At 39.8% G+C, this 14,906-nt stretch overlaps 1 long non-coding RNA gene across 2 annotated transcripts in view; it reads right to left on the reverse strand.

The window, feature by feature from the left end:
- Positions 1 to 1,856: 1,856 nt before the first annotated feature.
- The window catches only part of LOC145716325 (uncharacterized), a 123,506-nt gene continuing 110,456 nt past the window's right edge, over positions 1,857 to 14,906 (reverse strand). For both annotated transcript variants that reach the window (XR_014138941.1, XR_014138940.1), the window contains exons 3-4: positions 7,849 to 7,935; positions 1,857 to 2,334 (exon numbers count right to left, since the gene is read on the reverse strand). This is a non-coding gene — a long non-coding RNA (uncharacterized LOC145716325). The remainder of the gene's footprint in view (positions 2,335 to 7,848; positions 7,936 to 14,906) is intronic.

A 14,906-nucleotide genomic window follows, 5' to 3' on the forward strand; every position in this document is an offset into this window, starting at 1 on the left:
CAAAAATTGAGATCTCACCATTTGCAACAACATGGATGGAACTAGAGGGTGTTATGCTAAGCAAAGTAAGTCAATCAGAGAAAGAAAATTATCATATGATCTCACTGGTATGAGGAATTTGAGAAACAAGACAGAGGATCATAGGTGAAGGGAAGGAAAAATGAAACAAGACGAAACCAGAGAGGGAGACAAACCATAAGAGACTCTTAATCTCAGGAAACAAACTGAAGGTTCCTGGAGTGGAGGGGGGTGGGAGGGATGGGATGGCTGGGGGATGGACACTGAAGAGGGTATGTACTATGGTGAATGCTGTGAACTGTGTAAGACTGATGAATCACAGACCTGTAGCCCTGAAACAAATAATACATTATATGTTAATAATAATAATAATAATAATAAAGAAATAGATGAAGAAGTGATTTGGAGGGTACTAAATGGTAAAAAAAAAAAAAAAGAAGAAGAAGTTTAATGAATTCTAAAATCTGTTCCTCCGTAGTGATTCAAAGTGCATGTCAACAGTTAAGGTTCTGAGAAGTCCTACAGTCAAGAAAACTTCTTGACTTTGTATAACCCAGGTTTTACCAAATTTTTTTGTTTGCATATTTATTTTGAACCCTATGAAACAATAGGGTTATATTGTTTGCACAATATATAAGATTGTGCAAACTTATAAGATGCTGGTTAACTCACTGGCCCCATTCAATGGGCCATAAATCTTGGCAATAAAGCATGGGGTGTGTGCAGGGAAAGGAGGGAGTAAAAATGCAGACCTAGATCCATGAATCCACAGGTTTGCAAAGCATTATACCTAAACTTAATAAATAGGGCTCTCAGATACATGGGTGCCTATTTGTCAAATATATTAAGGTGTTATTGCAATCTATTAAATATGAATCTGTGTAAAAGCACCACTGAGATTTTAGTGGTTTGCTTGGCACCTTTGTTTCACTCATCAGAAACTGAAAATATAGCTATTAATAATGTGAGGTATCTGTAAAATTTTTTGATGTTAAAAGGGGTTCTTTGTACTAAAGAAAAAGAAGAGGTAGGGAACTGCTGCTGTCCCCCAATGGAGGGACTCTAATGGTTGGGAATTCAGGCAAAGTGCCAGCAGATGGGGAGACTCTGAGGGCACACGTGCTAGTTCCTCCCAAATCATAACACACAGCATCATTTGGTCCACCCATGAGCAGCCTGGGTGTGTAGAATCCAGCGCTGTGGACAGATCTCTTGGAGGCCAGGGTTCTGTGGGGTGCTTGGCACAGCATGCACAGTGAAACTGATGTTTCTGGATCCCAGCTGTATAAATTGCTGCAATTGCCAGATGTGACCGAATTGACCCTGTTTGCGTGCAGCGTGCACATGCAACCTCAGGGACCCTCAGGGACCTTGTTGGCTCTGGGAATCTACGACAGCAGACTTCTGCAAGTTGTGCATCAAAAAAGTCAGACAGACTCCCATGGAAAAGGAAAAGTGTATTCACAGATGCCACCCTCTCCAAAGAGAGGGCAAATGCAGGTCTACCCAATGAAAGCAAGTTCTACAATGCCCTTCATCACAAGGACGATCTCTCTGATCAGCCCAGAGTATGGCCAGCATGGTACAACCTTATCATTACTCCATAATCATTGCAACCCTGGTGCTGAGATGATCATGGTGATTATCATAGCATGTAGTTATGCTAATAGCGTATTATGTGGCTTGGATCACTTTTTTTCCCTTAGTCCAGCTGATAGACAACATTTAATTTTGTTCTGGGTATAAGAAAACCCTCACTGTTCTGCAGCATTTGGGCTTCTACACACACTCTGGATGAACTGAACTTTAAGAAAATGTCCACATTTAAATCATAGACCCTCACTCTGAGGTTGAAAATGCAAAGTGACCAGGAACACAACCGGATGCAGCCAGATTCTGCTTTTGCTCTTCAGAGCTGGTGTGCACGCCCTGCGGAGGTGGGTGAGTCAGTGCTCTTGGCAAGCGCAATGCGCTAACTCCGTCTGGGGAGTGGAGGCCTGTCACAGGCAATCAGGAACTCTTGGACTCTAGTTTTTCTTAACGACTCAGTAGTTGTTGACCTGGAAAGAATCCAATTCAGAGGAGCAACTTTTTATTTAATTCCTTATTTTATCCTTAGCTGCAAGCTTCTGACATTTTCATCTGTGGCTCGAGATCCAAATTCTTTGATATCTTACTTTGCCAGGTTATTTCTCCCCTCGATGGTTTTAAATTGCTCTTGTCACGTGGGGTCTACAGTTTCTGCTGATTTTTCTATGCTGTATACTCCAAACTGTGGTTCTAAAGTTTTCATTTTTGAATCTTGCTTTAGGGTCTCTTGAAAAAATACATTATAGCTTTAGATGGCTAACAGCAAAAAGACCAAGGAGACAGAAATTTGCATCCTTCTATGAATTTTAGCTTCAGATTTTTTTCAGGAGGAACATGATTTCTTCCTGGGGTTGCCTAGTTCTCATCTTATTCATTTGCAAATAAAAAGATAATTAACATTTATAGCTAAAGGTCCCAGCCTAGAGCCAACTAACAATAATCAGACTGTCAACATAATAGAAAGCACCAGATTAGTACAACATGAAGTGAAGGAGTTATAGAACAGAAAGGAATAAATGAGTCAATGATTCAACCTTCCTGACTATAACTACACAATGCCAGGCATTTAGAAGAAAACTGAACATTCCAATCAGAACTTAAGGGGTTTTTGAATATTTAGATTAATTGTAAGCAAGGTTTTGGGGTTTTTTTGTTATTGTTGTTGTTTAGTTTTAAGTGCTGGAAATTTAGTGGACAATAGTCTCCCATGAAAAAAGTTTTTATTCACAATCTTGGGAATTACTAATTCTTTACTCATTGGGCCATTTACCCAGTAGTGACATCATTTTAGATTTTGACCATGTGTACATGCTACCAAATGCTTTCTGAAGGAACTGATCAATTCACTTGGCTTTGTCATTATGTGGGGTCTCATGGACATGTTTTCTCAAACACAGAGTTCTGCTGGGCTGAGTAAAGGTTTTCAAATGAAAATATGTTTGACTCTCTGGGGATCTGAATAAACCAGTTGAGCTTTGTTTAATCCAGGCCTTATTTTGTTATTTGTTTCAAAGGATGTGGAAAAATTATCCCTTTTAGGGAGTTGGATTAAAGTATTACCAAGAGGGCGAGGCCCTGAGTGAATGAGTAAGGAATGGCTGAGAGGAGATACAGTACAGTTTTATATATGTCCTTTTTAAAAGACACGTCAGAGGTATTTGGAAACTAAAAAACGAGGATAGGGGAGCTGGCCCCTGGGTATTCAATGTTTACTGTGAAGCAGGCTGGCGGAATGCAATGTCTCTCACACTGAGTTCCTTCCACAGACCATGTTCCTCTGAGTGTTAAGAGATATGCCCAGGAAAAAATGTATCATGCTCAAGCAAGTTTGGAAACTGCTAGGTTGCACAGAACTAAGCAGGTTTCCTTATTGCAGAACTTGTCAGAGCCTTAAGTGTACTTGTACATTGTGCATTTCCAAAAAGAAGATTATAGTATCAAGTTTCCCAAGGTACCTTAACCACATGACAGTCTTTTAGAGACATGCCTCTTAATATCTCCTCGTGAGATGTTTCTAGAAACCCATTTTAGAAAGTTTTCATGTAGTGCAAAGTCTAGGCTTTAGAGCAAACAGATCAGAGTGTAAATCCCAGCTCCATCTCCCACTAGCCATATGATCTTAGGCAGACTGCTTCCTAGTATGAGTCTCAGGTCTGTCGGTGTAAATGTAGATTTTGATCAATACAGTATAGAATTTTCATAAGAAGAGTAATAAATAGAAATTGAAATTTTAACAGTAAAATACAAAATAAATGTTAATCCATATTATCATTAATTCAGGTGATGCATTATAAAAATCATCAATAGATATTTATATTAACAAATTTTTCGTTTAGAAGGTTAAGTTCTTGTTTTAAGGACATTGCCAATAAGGCGGATATTTAACTGAAAAGATGCACTCTTACATGTGACAATATTCTGCAGAACAGTTCATTTCTGAGTACCCAAAACAGTTAGCAAAGTAGCCCCAAAGAGGACCTTACTTTTTATTAAAAAATAGTTGGGAAAAATCTGCCCAATTCTACCCACAAAAATGTTGCAACCAACTCCCTGAGTGTTTGGAAGGGACACAGCTAGTTTAGGATTTATGTCTGCTCTTTAAAGTCTGAAATAAGCTGAATTGTGTAAACATTTTGGCACAGTATGCAGGGAGTTAAATACATTACTCTTGGCATTATTAACAGGTGGTGTGGGAATAAGTTGCTATGGAGAGTTCATGCTGCAGTGTCAGCAGAAGAAAATGTATTTTATAGGCTTATAGGGAGAGGGGAAGGGGGCAACGAAGGTTCCATGAGGTCTGATGCATGAAGATGACTGAAAAATGCTTTCCAGCTGTCACAACTGCACATGGGGTTGGATGATTTCTTGTAGTGTTATGAATGTAAACGCTATTCAATTAACTGTTTCAAAAGCATAAAGGTCGTTTCTAAAAGAGAGCAATTTTTAGGCACCTGAAATGCTTGAAAGCCCATTATTTTCCAAGTCGTTCAGTCTCTGGAGAGAGATCGCCTCCCTTCCAGCAAAGGCTTCCTAGTGCTCCGAGGATATAAAAATAGACATACAAGGAATATATTCTCTTTAATAAGCAGAGCGGCTGTCAACTTCTACAAAGCTGAGCTCGGGTCAGGATTCAGTGTACTCACAAAACACCTCCATCTCTTCCAGCCACCCCAGTTTCCAAATAATAATGCAAGAAGGACAAGAAGGAAAGAGCTTAAGCCACAGGAAGACAAACTGAGGTTGGGATTCAGAAAGAATGTTGACCACAGCATGGAAGACAAGGAAAATGACAGAATTTCCTTTTCTGAAGTGTGGAAGGCAAAAGGAATCAATCTATGATGATTAAAGGGTCCTGTAAGATCTCTTTATATTTTTTTGAGAATGAGCAAAAGGAAGCCATTAGTTGTCAGAAGGGAAGAACCCAAATATTCTCCATTGTGATCTAGGTAGGAACAGAATCCAACATGGAGCCTAACAAGAGGAAAAACAAGAGCTGGGAAGGAAAATGCACTGGGTCCTGAGTATGAGCAGGACTGGGAGCTAGCCTGAACTGAATACAGGCTCAGGATGGTTCCCTGTGCCTCGTTCAAGTCCAAACCACCTAAGGTTTCCTCTGGCTAACTCTGTAGGGATTTTTGCCAAACAGGTGATGAGTTTTCATAGTCCATATTATTTCGTTATCCCTGTGTGAGGGATGAAAGGCAATCGTTTTATGAAGCTAACCCCATGACTACAGCTCTCTCACTCGGGAAGCCACATGGCCCTGTTCCAAATATCTGTCTACCAGCACTGTGGAATTCCCAACGGCCTCAGAGTTACTGGTCATCCTTGGTTTTACAACATTGCACACTCACTGGCAGTAGGCTTAGGACAGTTTAGTCCAGGATTAAGAATGTTGGCTTTGGAACCTAAGAAAAACCTGAGTTCAGGTTCAATTCTTCATTCTGTTACTTAACTGGCCATGTCCTGCTGGGCCAGCAACTTCACGTCTCTTCACCTTTCCTTCCTCATCTGTGACATGGTGACAGCCATTCCCTCCTCCCAGAGTTTTTTCAGGATTAGACGAGATAAAGCACGGTGACTGGTACTTAGCAAACACTCAATAAATGGTACCTACAGTTCCTATCGGAAGTGGGAGGTTTCTTGGTCTCTGCAAAGAAAGGATTGCTTTGGGGGCTTGCACGGTTTTGTGAAGACACTAGGCCCTATTCCAAGGTGGAAGCTACCCAACCTCTCTTTTTATTACTACAGAAATGAAGAGAGAGGAAACACGAAGAAGTGCTAACACTTATGCCCAGCTTCCCAGATCTTTAACTCCTATAACTCTCCTCTCACCTCCATCTATAATTGCAATCCAAGACCCGAGCCAAGCACTCTGGTCTTGTAAGCATTTACAACAGCTGAGCTGGGTGAGGACTCGTGCTTTCATCCGGTAATTTAAATAACTATATTTGAGTTTCTCACAGTATGTTTGGGATAGCACAGGACCTGCCAACATACATCTGTGTTTTTCCAATGAGAATTATTCAGTTGGCAGAAAAACCACCCAAGTCCTTGTAACCAGGAAATATGATTACAGCATTTGAAATTGTCATTTAATTTGTTTTAGTATTCAATCTGTCCTTCTACATCCAGACATTCTACACCCAAGCAATGAGCAAATGAGTTCAATTTATATTTATTGCAGTGGCAATGGATGTATAATATATGTACTGTGGCCCCTCTGGGCATTGAGACGGGCCATGAAAAGCCTGAACACAAGGGCTTTAACCACAAACACAAATTCAAGTCCTCCCCAGGTCCCTGCTTCCTGCCACATGGAAAGCCTCTCTCCTGGGCCCCAGATCTTGGCCTGCCACGTGTCATCCAGAGCTGAGACTGAGCTTCTGCCACACAAGGGTGACCAAGGTTGGTTCTGTGTGATGCCAAAGCCGCCCATCCAACTGAACAAGGACGTTAAATTTTTTTCTTACGTGATGTTAAACAATTAAATGAGTTTGCTTTTCATTACCTTGGCAGATTTAGAGGCTATTAGACAGAACTCAAATCCCAAGTCTCTTAATCCCTTATTGTACCAGCTAAAAAACGCTAAGGTTTATTAGCACTCTCATGGCTCCCTCCTGTATGCCTCCCAATGCCACCTAAAACTGAAATTAATATTAAAACCACTCAAATACGGTGCTGTCGTAACAGAAAAAACAAAACAAAACAGGTTGGTTGACTCCACTTTGGCCTTTTGAAACTGCTTGCTTACTATCCGTCATTTGATATTTACCATCCTGTTAAACTAATCATTTGCAAAACTATGCTCAGCACTACTCCTAGCCTAGCCCATGAATCCCCTCCCCCCTAAAACCATGAACTTCATCCTTCTCTGCTCCCTAACCTCTGGTTCATTTCAGTTCAGTCAGTCCTCATTGATCACTTATTTTTTGTGAGCATTGTGTAAGGGGGCTGGGGCCCATGACAACTGGCTGGTAGATTTGGTTGAGGAAGAAACTACTCTTCTGGAACCACATGGCAGATGTGGAATTGGGCAAGTAGGAAATCAAAATTTACTGAGTGCCTACTGGTGACAGGCATTCATATGCATTATGTCACTGTCTTCACAATAGCCCTGTGAGGACATGCATAATTATCATATTTCCGGAAAAGAGAAAACATGCTAAGAGGAGTTAGGCTGTTTCTCCAAAATCGCAGATAAAAGCAGAAGAACAACAATTTGTGCCTGGATCTCACAGAATCTAGTCCAAGAACTGTCCACCACAAGATGAAGGAATCACCATTCTCCTAGTCTCCAGGGGGGAAACCTTATCCTCCCTTTGAACTTCTCATCTCTCTTACTAAATCAAGATGGCTTCAGCTGCCAACCACAGAAAATCCTGACTCTAGGGAACTTAAACAATAAGGAAATGTATTATTACACATAACAAGAAATTCAAAGATTCATCTTTAAGGCTCCATCTTCACTTCTCTGAATTCCCTTGGCTCAACCATCCTCCGTGCTTTGTCTGATAACAAGATGGCGACTCACAGATTCAGACACCACATCCAGACACGACAACATCCAGAGAAAGAAAGTGGGACACATCTAACAGTATTTTCTTCTTACAAATAAATGCAACATTTCCCAAAGCCCAAGGACAGCTTCCTTCACACTTCTCTGGTTAGACCTGGACACATGCCCACCTCTAAACCAATCCCTGGCAAATAATTATAGGTTAACTAGGATCTACTCACTGGTGCTTGGGATGGATGGAGTCAGCTTCCTACCCCCTGAAGTCCAGGATTAGGTGGAGGAGAAGTACATTCCAAACCAGGAATTCACTGGGAAGAAATAAAATAGAAAGTAAATATTGTGTCCACTACACTCCCCACCTCTCCAAGTTCTGCCTCTTCTCTTTCTTAGTATTTCCCATGTTTATTCTCTTTTTTTTTTTTTTTAAAGATTTTATTTATTTATTTGACAGAGAGACACAGTGAGAGAGCGAGCACAAGCAGGGGGAGTGGAGAGGGAGAAGCAGGCTTCCCGCCGAGCAGGGAGCCCGATGCGGGGCTTGATCCCAGGACCCTGGGATCATGACCTGAGCTGAAGGCAGACGTTTAACCATCTGAGCCACCCAGGTGCCCCCCATGTTTATTCTCTTATTCCCAGTGCTCTAATTAAAGCCCTTTTAATCTCCTCCCTAGGTTATTCTAATAGCATCCTAACTAGGCTCTCCGTCTCCAATTTCCCCTTGTGCCTAAGCCACATTAAGCTCCCTAAGGTGCACTATGACCAGTTGCCCCTTTTCTTCAGAACCTACAATGACTCTCAAGCAGGCACTGAAGATCTTTTAAGATTCAGACCCAATTTCTCTTTCCAGCTTTATCTCATGCAAATTCTCATTCATTAATCAAAAGGATGTACAACTCAACTACTTTGAACAGGTAAGAGGATAACTTTCAAAAGGACAAGTTGAGGGCCAAGGCAGTTCAGAGGTACATTACCTTTAATGTTGATTATAAGCCATGTGTTAGGACATTGGCCCAGCATGGAGAGATGAGGATGAGCCCCACCCAGTATAATTGTTTCTAATGATATGCTATTTGTCCTAGAGTGGGACACCTTCAGGAACAATTTCCACCGTGAAATTACAAAAAGAAGATCCTGACATCCTTTCAGAACTCTGTGGGTCTGGATCCACCCAGATCCATGCTGCCACCCATAGGAGACACCTACTTTTTACCAATGCAAGTTCACCAATTACTCTTCTGAGGAGCAGAACTTGGAGAGATACATTTCATTAGAGAAGTCTTGGCCTTTGTTCTTTAGTTATCTCTAACACTGGCATTAAAATAATGATCTATTACAGAAGTAGATTAAGATATCCTGATTGGTTGAAATTCTCTTCAAATCCATTCACGTGCTATCATAGGAACATGTGTTCTCTGTGTCTCTCTTCCCTACACACACACACATGCATGCACACAATGACAGCTTTGACTTGGGATTATGGGATAATGTACCAAATACAGACACCAACCTGGTAAAAAGAATCTTCAGAAACTTTACTCATCTCATGATTCCCACCAATAATTCAGACAACATACAATGTGGTATCTCTAGCCCAGGTGTTTAAGACTTAGGTTCTTATTTACTTTCTGCAGCCCCTCCTGGGTTAGCCCCACCACTGCCCTATCTCACAGTCTCTACAATGACACTTCTCATGGAAAGCAGCTGAGGGATGAGAGGGGAGATAAGATGCTTGAGTTTCTATATGTGACTCTCACCACAGATTCAAAGAGCTCATCCTGGGGCAGGAGGAAGAAAGGGCTATCTTCAGAGACCTCTTTTGAGGGGATAATAAATCATCTACTAGGGTCAAGGCACTCCAACTTCTTAAAATGAGAGGACAACATTCAGAATCATAGTCCCCTCCCTGATGTCCAGAATCATTAGATAAAACCCACATAGCAAGTATGGGAAAGGCAGAGAACTCCAGTATTCTCACTATAAATGTTCTAAGAAAAAAACGGCACAGGTTTGCCAATCCCAACTACTTCTTTCTTTTTAAAAGATCTCTTCACACCCAGACAAAATTCATGACTAATGATCGAACTAATTTTCAAATTGACTAAAACCTAGGACACCTACCAACCCCCATAAGCTCCACCTACCCACATCTATCACAGGCAAATATCTACAGGAGAATTTCTACTCCAGGTAAAAGAAGAAAAAGGCATTAAGCGTGAAATTACTTGCAGCATAAAAGAGGCTTAGTAACAGGGAATTAAATCCAAACACAAACCTGAAAGGTTCAGACTGTCTGCTCACTGTTGTGGCTACTTCTTTAGCATCTGCCAGATAGAAGGGTATGGCTCTTGAGAGGTCTGGCTCTCGAACTAACCAGTCCTGTCTACCTCTGGCTGTTCCATTTTTAAGTTCTGGTCAAAAATGAGTCTAGAGTTAAGGCTCAAAGAAACAAAAAACCATTACCTATAAACCGGGAGCTTCTGTCCAAATCTGAAGATTTGGATTGGAATTGAGCCATCCACGGAATGGGACCCTCTACTGTTGGTTGTGTGTGAGCTGAGGTGTGACAGACAGTATAATGCAGATGTTAAGTTCAAGGTTTGGAACAGCCAAACAGGCCTGGGTTGATTCCTGGCTTTGGCACTTAGCAGTTGTGTGACCTTGGACAAATCATTTATCCTTAGTCCCTCCATCCATAAATTGGTCTATGCTAGTGGATACAGAGAACAGATTGGTGGTTGCCAGAAGCAGGGGACAGGGGGCAGGAGAAATGGATGAAGGGGATCAAAAGGTACAAATTTCCAGTTATAAAATAAATAAGTCATGGGGATGTAAAAAACAACAACAACAGAAAAAAATAGGTATAGTAGGAAATCTATTAAAAGAGTTTCTACCAAAAACAAACAAAATTTCAAGAAGCATCATACTTAATGATGAAAAATGAAAAGTTTTGTCTTTGATATTTGGAAGAAGACAATGATGTCTGCTATAATTATTTTCATTCAACATGGTATTAGAGATTCTAGCCAAAACAGTTAGACAAGAAAAGAAAATAACAGGTATAGAAATAGAAAGAAAGAATGAGAGTGTTATTACTCACAAATTATTTGATCCAGTACATGGAAGATCCTAAATAAACTACAGATAAATTATTAAAATTAATAAGACAGTTTAGCAAAGTTGCTGAATAAAAATCAGCATACTGAAATGAATTGCATTTCATATGCCAGGAGCAAATAGAAAATTAAATGTTGTAACCATTTATAATGTCGTCAAACATATGAAGCATCTAGGAATAAATATAACAAGATAGTTATAGAGAAAATTATAAAAGTACCTTGATTGAAAGATGCTTTGTTGTTCACAATTATGTTTGGTTTTCTTCCATCCTATATACTTTTCTGCTCCTGGTGTGACGAACATGACTTGCTTTGAATGAACAAAGATGAGTGGAAGCCTTAAGAACCCACATGCTATTCAGAGATCTTTCTTTCCCACCACCCCTACAACCAGATGTTGATGCTTCATCAGCCCAGGTTCCTGAGTGAGGATGACACAGAGTGGATCCCCAGCTGACCTACAATGGACATGTAGCACAGGCAAGAAATAAACCTTGTGTTAAGCCACTGAGCTTTCAAGGTTAGCAGTAACTACAACATAACCTGGCCTATTCTGTCCATTACAGAAACTAAAGAATCCTCAAATAAACAGATGACCAAACTCAAGGATTGGATTACAAAACTCAATCAAAAACACATCAATTCTTCTAAAATAGTTTAAATGGAACTTGATAATCTGATTCTAATAATTCAAAAGACCAAGAAAGGCAAATCACTCAAAGATGAACAAAGGTGAGGAAACTGTCATTCAAGATGTATTATAAAGTTACAGTAATTAAGACAGTGTTGAACTGGCACAGGAATCAAAAAAATTGATGGGACACAGTCAAGAGCCCATAATCAGACCCACACGTAGATGTGCACTTAACCTATGACAGAAGTCAAAGCAATGAGGACAGGATAGACTTTTCAACTTTTCTAAGAGAGGTACTGGGCCAACTGTTTATCCACAGAGGAAAAAATGAAACTTAACCTCTACTTTCTATCATCCACAAAATTAAATTCTATGTGGATTGAAGGTATACTCATGAAAAACAAAACTATAGACTTCTCAGAAGATAATATAGGAAAATATTTTCACAACCTCATGTTAGAAGGATTTCTTAAGATATAAAAGCACAAACAGGGTAAGAAGAGAAAATTTAACATGAAAATTAATATCATCTATTCTTGAAAGGATACCATAAAGAGGATGAAACATAAGCCATAAGCAGAGAAAATTTTTGCGACACAAATAATCAATAATCTACTAATATTCAAGCTGTATAAAAAGAAATCTTTCAAATCAATAAGGGGCAAAAACCCAGTAGAAAAAATGGGCAAAAGACTTGAATGAGCACTCAATAAAGGAGAAACTCAAATAGCCAATAAATTCTTCAAAAGATGCTCAACTTTGTTAATAACCAGATGAATATATATTAGAACAAAAATAAGACATCATTACACATGCATCAGACAGAGAAAAAAAATCAGTGTGACAATATTAAGTGTTGGTGAGGCTGTAGAACAATGGAAACTCTCATCCAGTACTGGTGGGAGAGTAAATGGGTAAAACTCTTTGATTTTCTGTTTGGTATCACTTCGTAAAGTAGAATATGTGCTTATGTGATGATCCACTAATTCTACTCCTAGTTAAATATGCTAGAGAAAATTCTCTCTGTGTGCATTCAAAAATGTGTACAAGAATATTTAAAGCACCACTGTAAACAATGTCAATCATAAATAGATTGGATGAACCAGGGAATAATCAAACAATTAGAATAGTATATAGCACTGAAAAGAAAGAAATGACTGTTAGTTCACAAACTGGCCCCTGTTCATGGAGGGCAAGGAGTGACCAAAGAAAGAAGCCAAATACTCCAGGTCAGTAGGCAGAAAGTTTAACAAGCAAAGGAACTTATATATGAGACTTGTCTTGAGCAGCCACAAGACAAGTAACTCTCCACACCTTCCCACCAGAATCTTAAAAGTTTATGTAGAGGCCTTAATGGGATTCAGTCTCATGTACCATACAGATGGGCCCAACAACACCTTAATCTCTCAAGAACAGGTCCTTGAAAACAGCTCTTGCTGTGGGAATGGTGAAATATGTCCCCCTGATAACCTCCCCAGTTACATCAATAAGATGGATAAATCTCAGGAATAAAAAAACCCTAGAAAAGTTCATACAATGCGTAATAATTCCATTGATATAAGCTAATAAACATGCAATTATCTAGAGATATGAACATTTTTGGTAAGTCAGTAAAAAAAAAAATATGGTAAACATAGAAGTCAGGAAGGTGGTACCTCCTGGGGAAGAAATAAGGGAATACAACTGGAAAAGGGAACATGGCACTGTGGGAGGTGGGATTCCAATGCACTGGGGATGTTATATTTTTTTTTAAAGATTTTATTTATTTATTTGACAGAGAGAGACACACAGCGAGAGAGGGAACACAAGCAAGGGGAGTGGGAGAGGGAGAAGCAGGCTTCCCGCGGAGCAGGAAGCCCGATGCGGGGCTCGATCCCAGGACCCTGGGATCATGACCTGAGCCAAAGGCAGACGTGTAATGACTGAGCCACCCAGGCATCCCGGGATATTATATTTTTTAGCCAGGTGGCAGGCACATGGCACATATTAAGCCATACATACTCCTTTGTTATGTGTGCATTTCACAAGTTTTTAAAAAATCATTTTGAAATGATTATAGATTCAAAGGAAGTTGCAAAAATAGTACAGAGAGGTCCCTGTATTTCACAGTTTTGAAAAATGCCTCTCCCTCTCCCCCCTAAAATAAAAAACCAAACATTAAAAACAAAACAAAACAAAAAAAACTAGTGAGGAAATGAGATTTGTAGAATGCGAATTTTGCTGAGCAAAAAGCTTGGGGGAAAGCTGGTAAACTACAGAGTGATTTTTTTTACTTGTCTTATTTTTCACCTTGGAGATGAAAGTGTCAGGGAGCTATGGCCAACATAATCTAGATAAGAAGAAATGAAACAGGACTGAAGAGATGGTATTGGAATGTCACATTTGAGTAGTTGAGAAGTGATGGGATTCTAAGGTGACCTAACTCCAATTGAAATGTTCTCACTAGAAAGGCAAGAGAACTTTAATTTTGAAGCTATTTGGGAATTATTTCTTCTGAAACTGACATTAAGTTAGATAGAAACACTCAAGAGTACATTCATGATATCCTTATGTGGTCTTGGATACATCAAGCCCTTTGGATTTTAGATGTAATCCAAACTGGGTTAGCCTTGAGATAAAGCCCCCCATTTCCTCTGTCAGTTCTCCAGAAATTAAAGACGTTACTAATATTAGGCTTACTCTTAACCAGAAACATTTACTTGAATGAAGAGCAACAAGCACTTGAGCACTTCTGGTCCAGCCTGGGAGGAAGTATTATTGGTGTCTTCCACAAGAGAAAGCCAAATGACCTGGATTGAAACCCTGGCACGGCCACCTATTAGCTGTATGAGTTTGGTTAACTTCTCTGAGCCTTTTTTTTTTTTTTTGTCATGGGAAAATGTAAATAAGAAGACCTACCTCAAAAAAATTGTTGTGACTATTTGACTACTAGAGTGCCTAGTACTTAGTGTTCAAAGTGTTAGCTGTCATTGTAATTCTTATTGAGAACTACTTTGTCAAGAGAGAAACACAAATAAGCCTGCCTATTAAGATCTATCTTCTCACTAGCATGTCATAATCAATGGAATCCCTGTCCTTGGTGTCTCATCCATGAGCCTTCCAAAGGCTTGAGCATTCTTTGTGTGTGTGAGGGAGAGGGGTAACAGTCTGAATTATTTTATGTTTGGTAGATTTTTTGATAATCCAGTAGCATGTGTTGCCTTCTAGCAACAACGAGGTCTCTGAGGGAATGTGACTCAAGGCAGTTACATTTCAATGGAGAAGAGAGATTCAAGAACAATTCAAAGCAAAAAAAAAAAAAAAGAACAATTCAAAGCTCAGGATATCATAGAGTTACTGACATCTCTTCACAAACCATGGGGACCAAGACGAAAGATAGCAGAGCTAGGATTACAGCAGAAATCACTTGCCTGACAGTTCTCTCCCATTTGGCCAGGCTGACATGCCTCAATGCTACCCCTTCTCCACCTGGCCTATTCTCCTGTGGATTCCACTTAAAAAGGAGGCCACAGGTGAATTCTTCCCTAAG

This window comes from Leptonychotes weddellii, chromosome 11 (genome assembly GCF_054177405.1).
Source record: "Leptonychotes weddellii isolate Sample4059 chromosome 11, ASM5417740v2, whole genome shotgun sequence".
Lineage (NCBI taxonomy): Eukaryota > Metazoa > Chordata > Mammalia > Carnivora > Phocidae > Leptonychotes > Leptonychotes weddellii.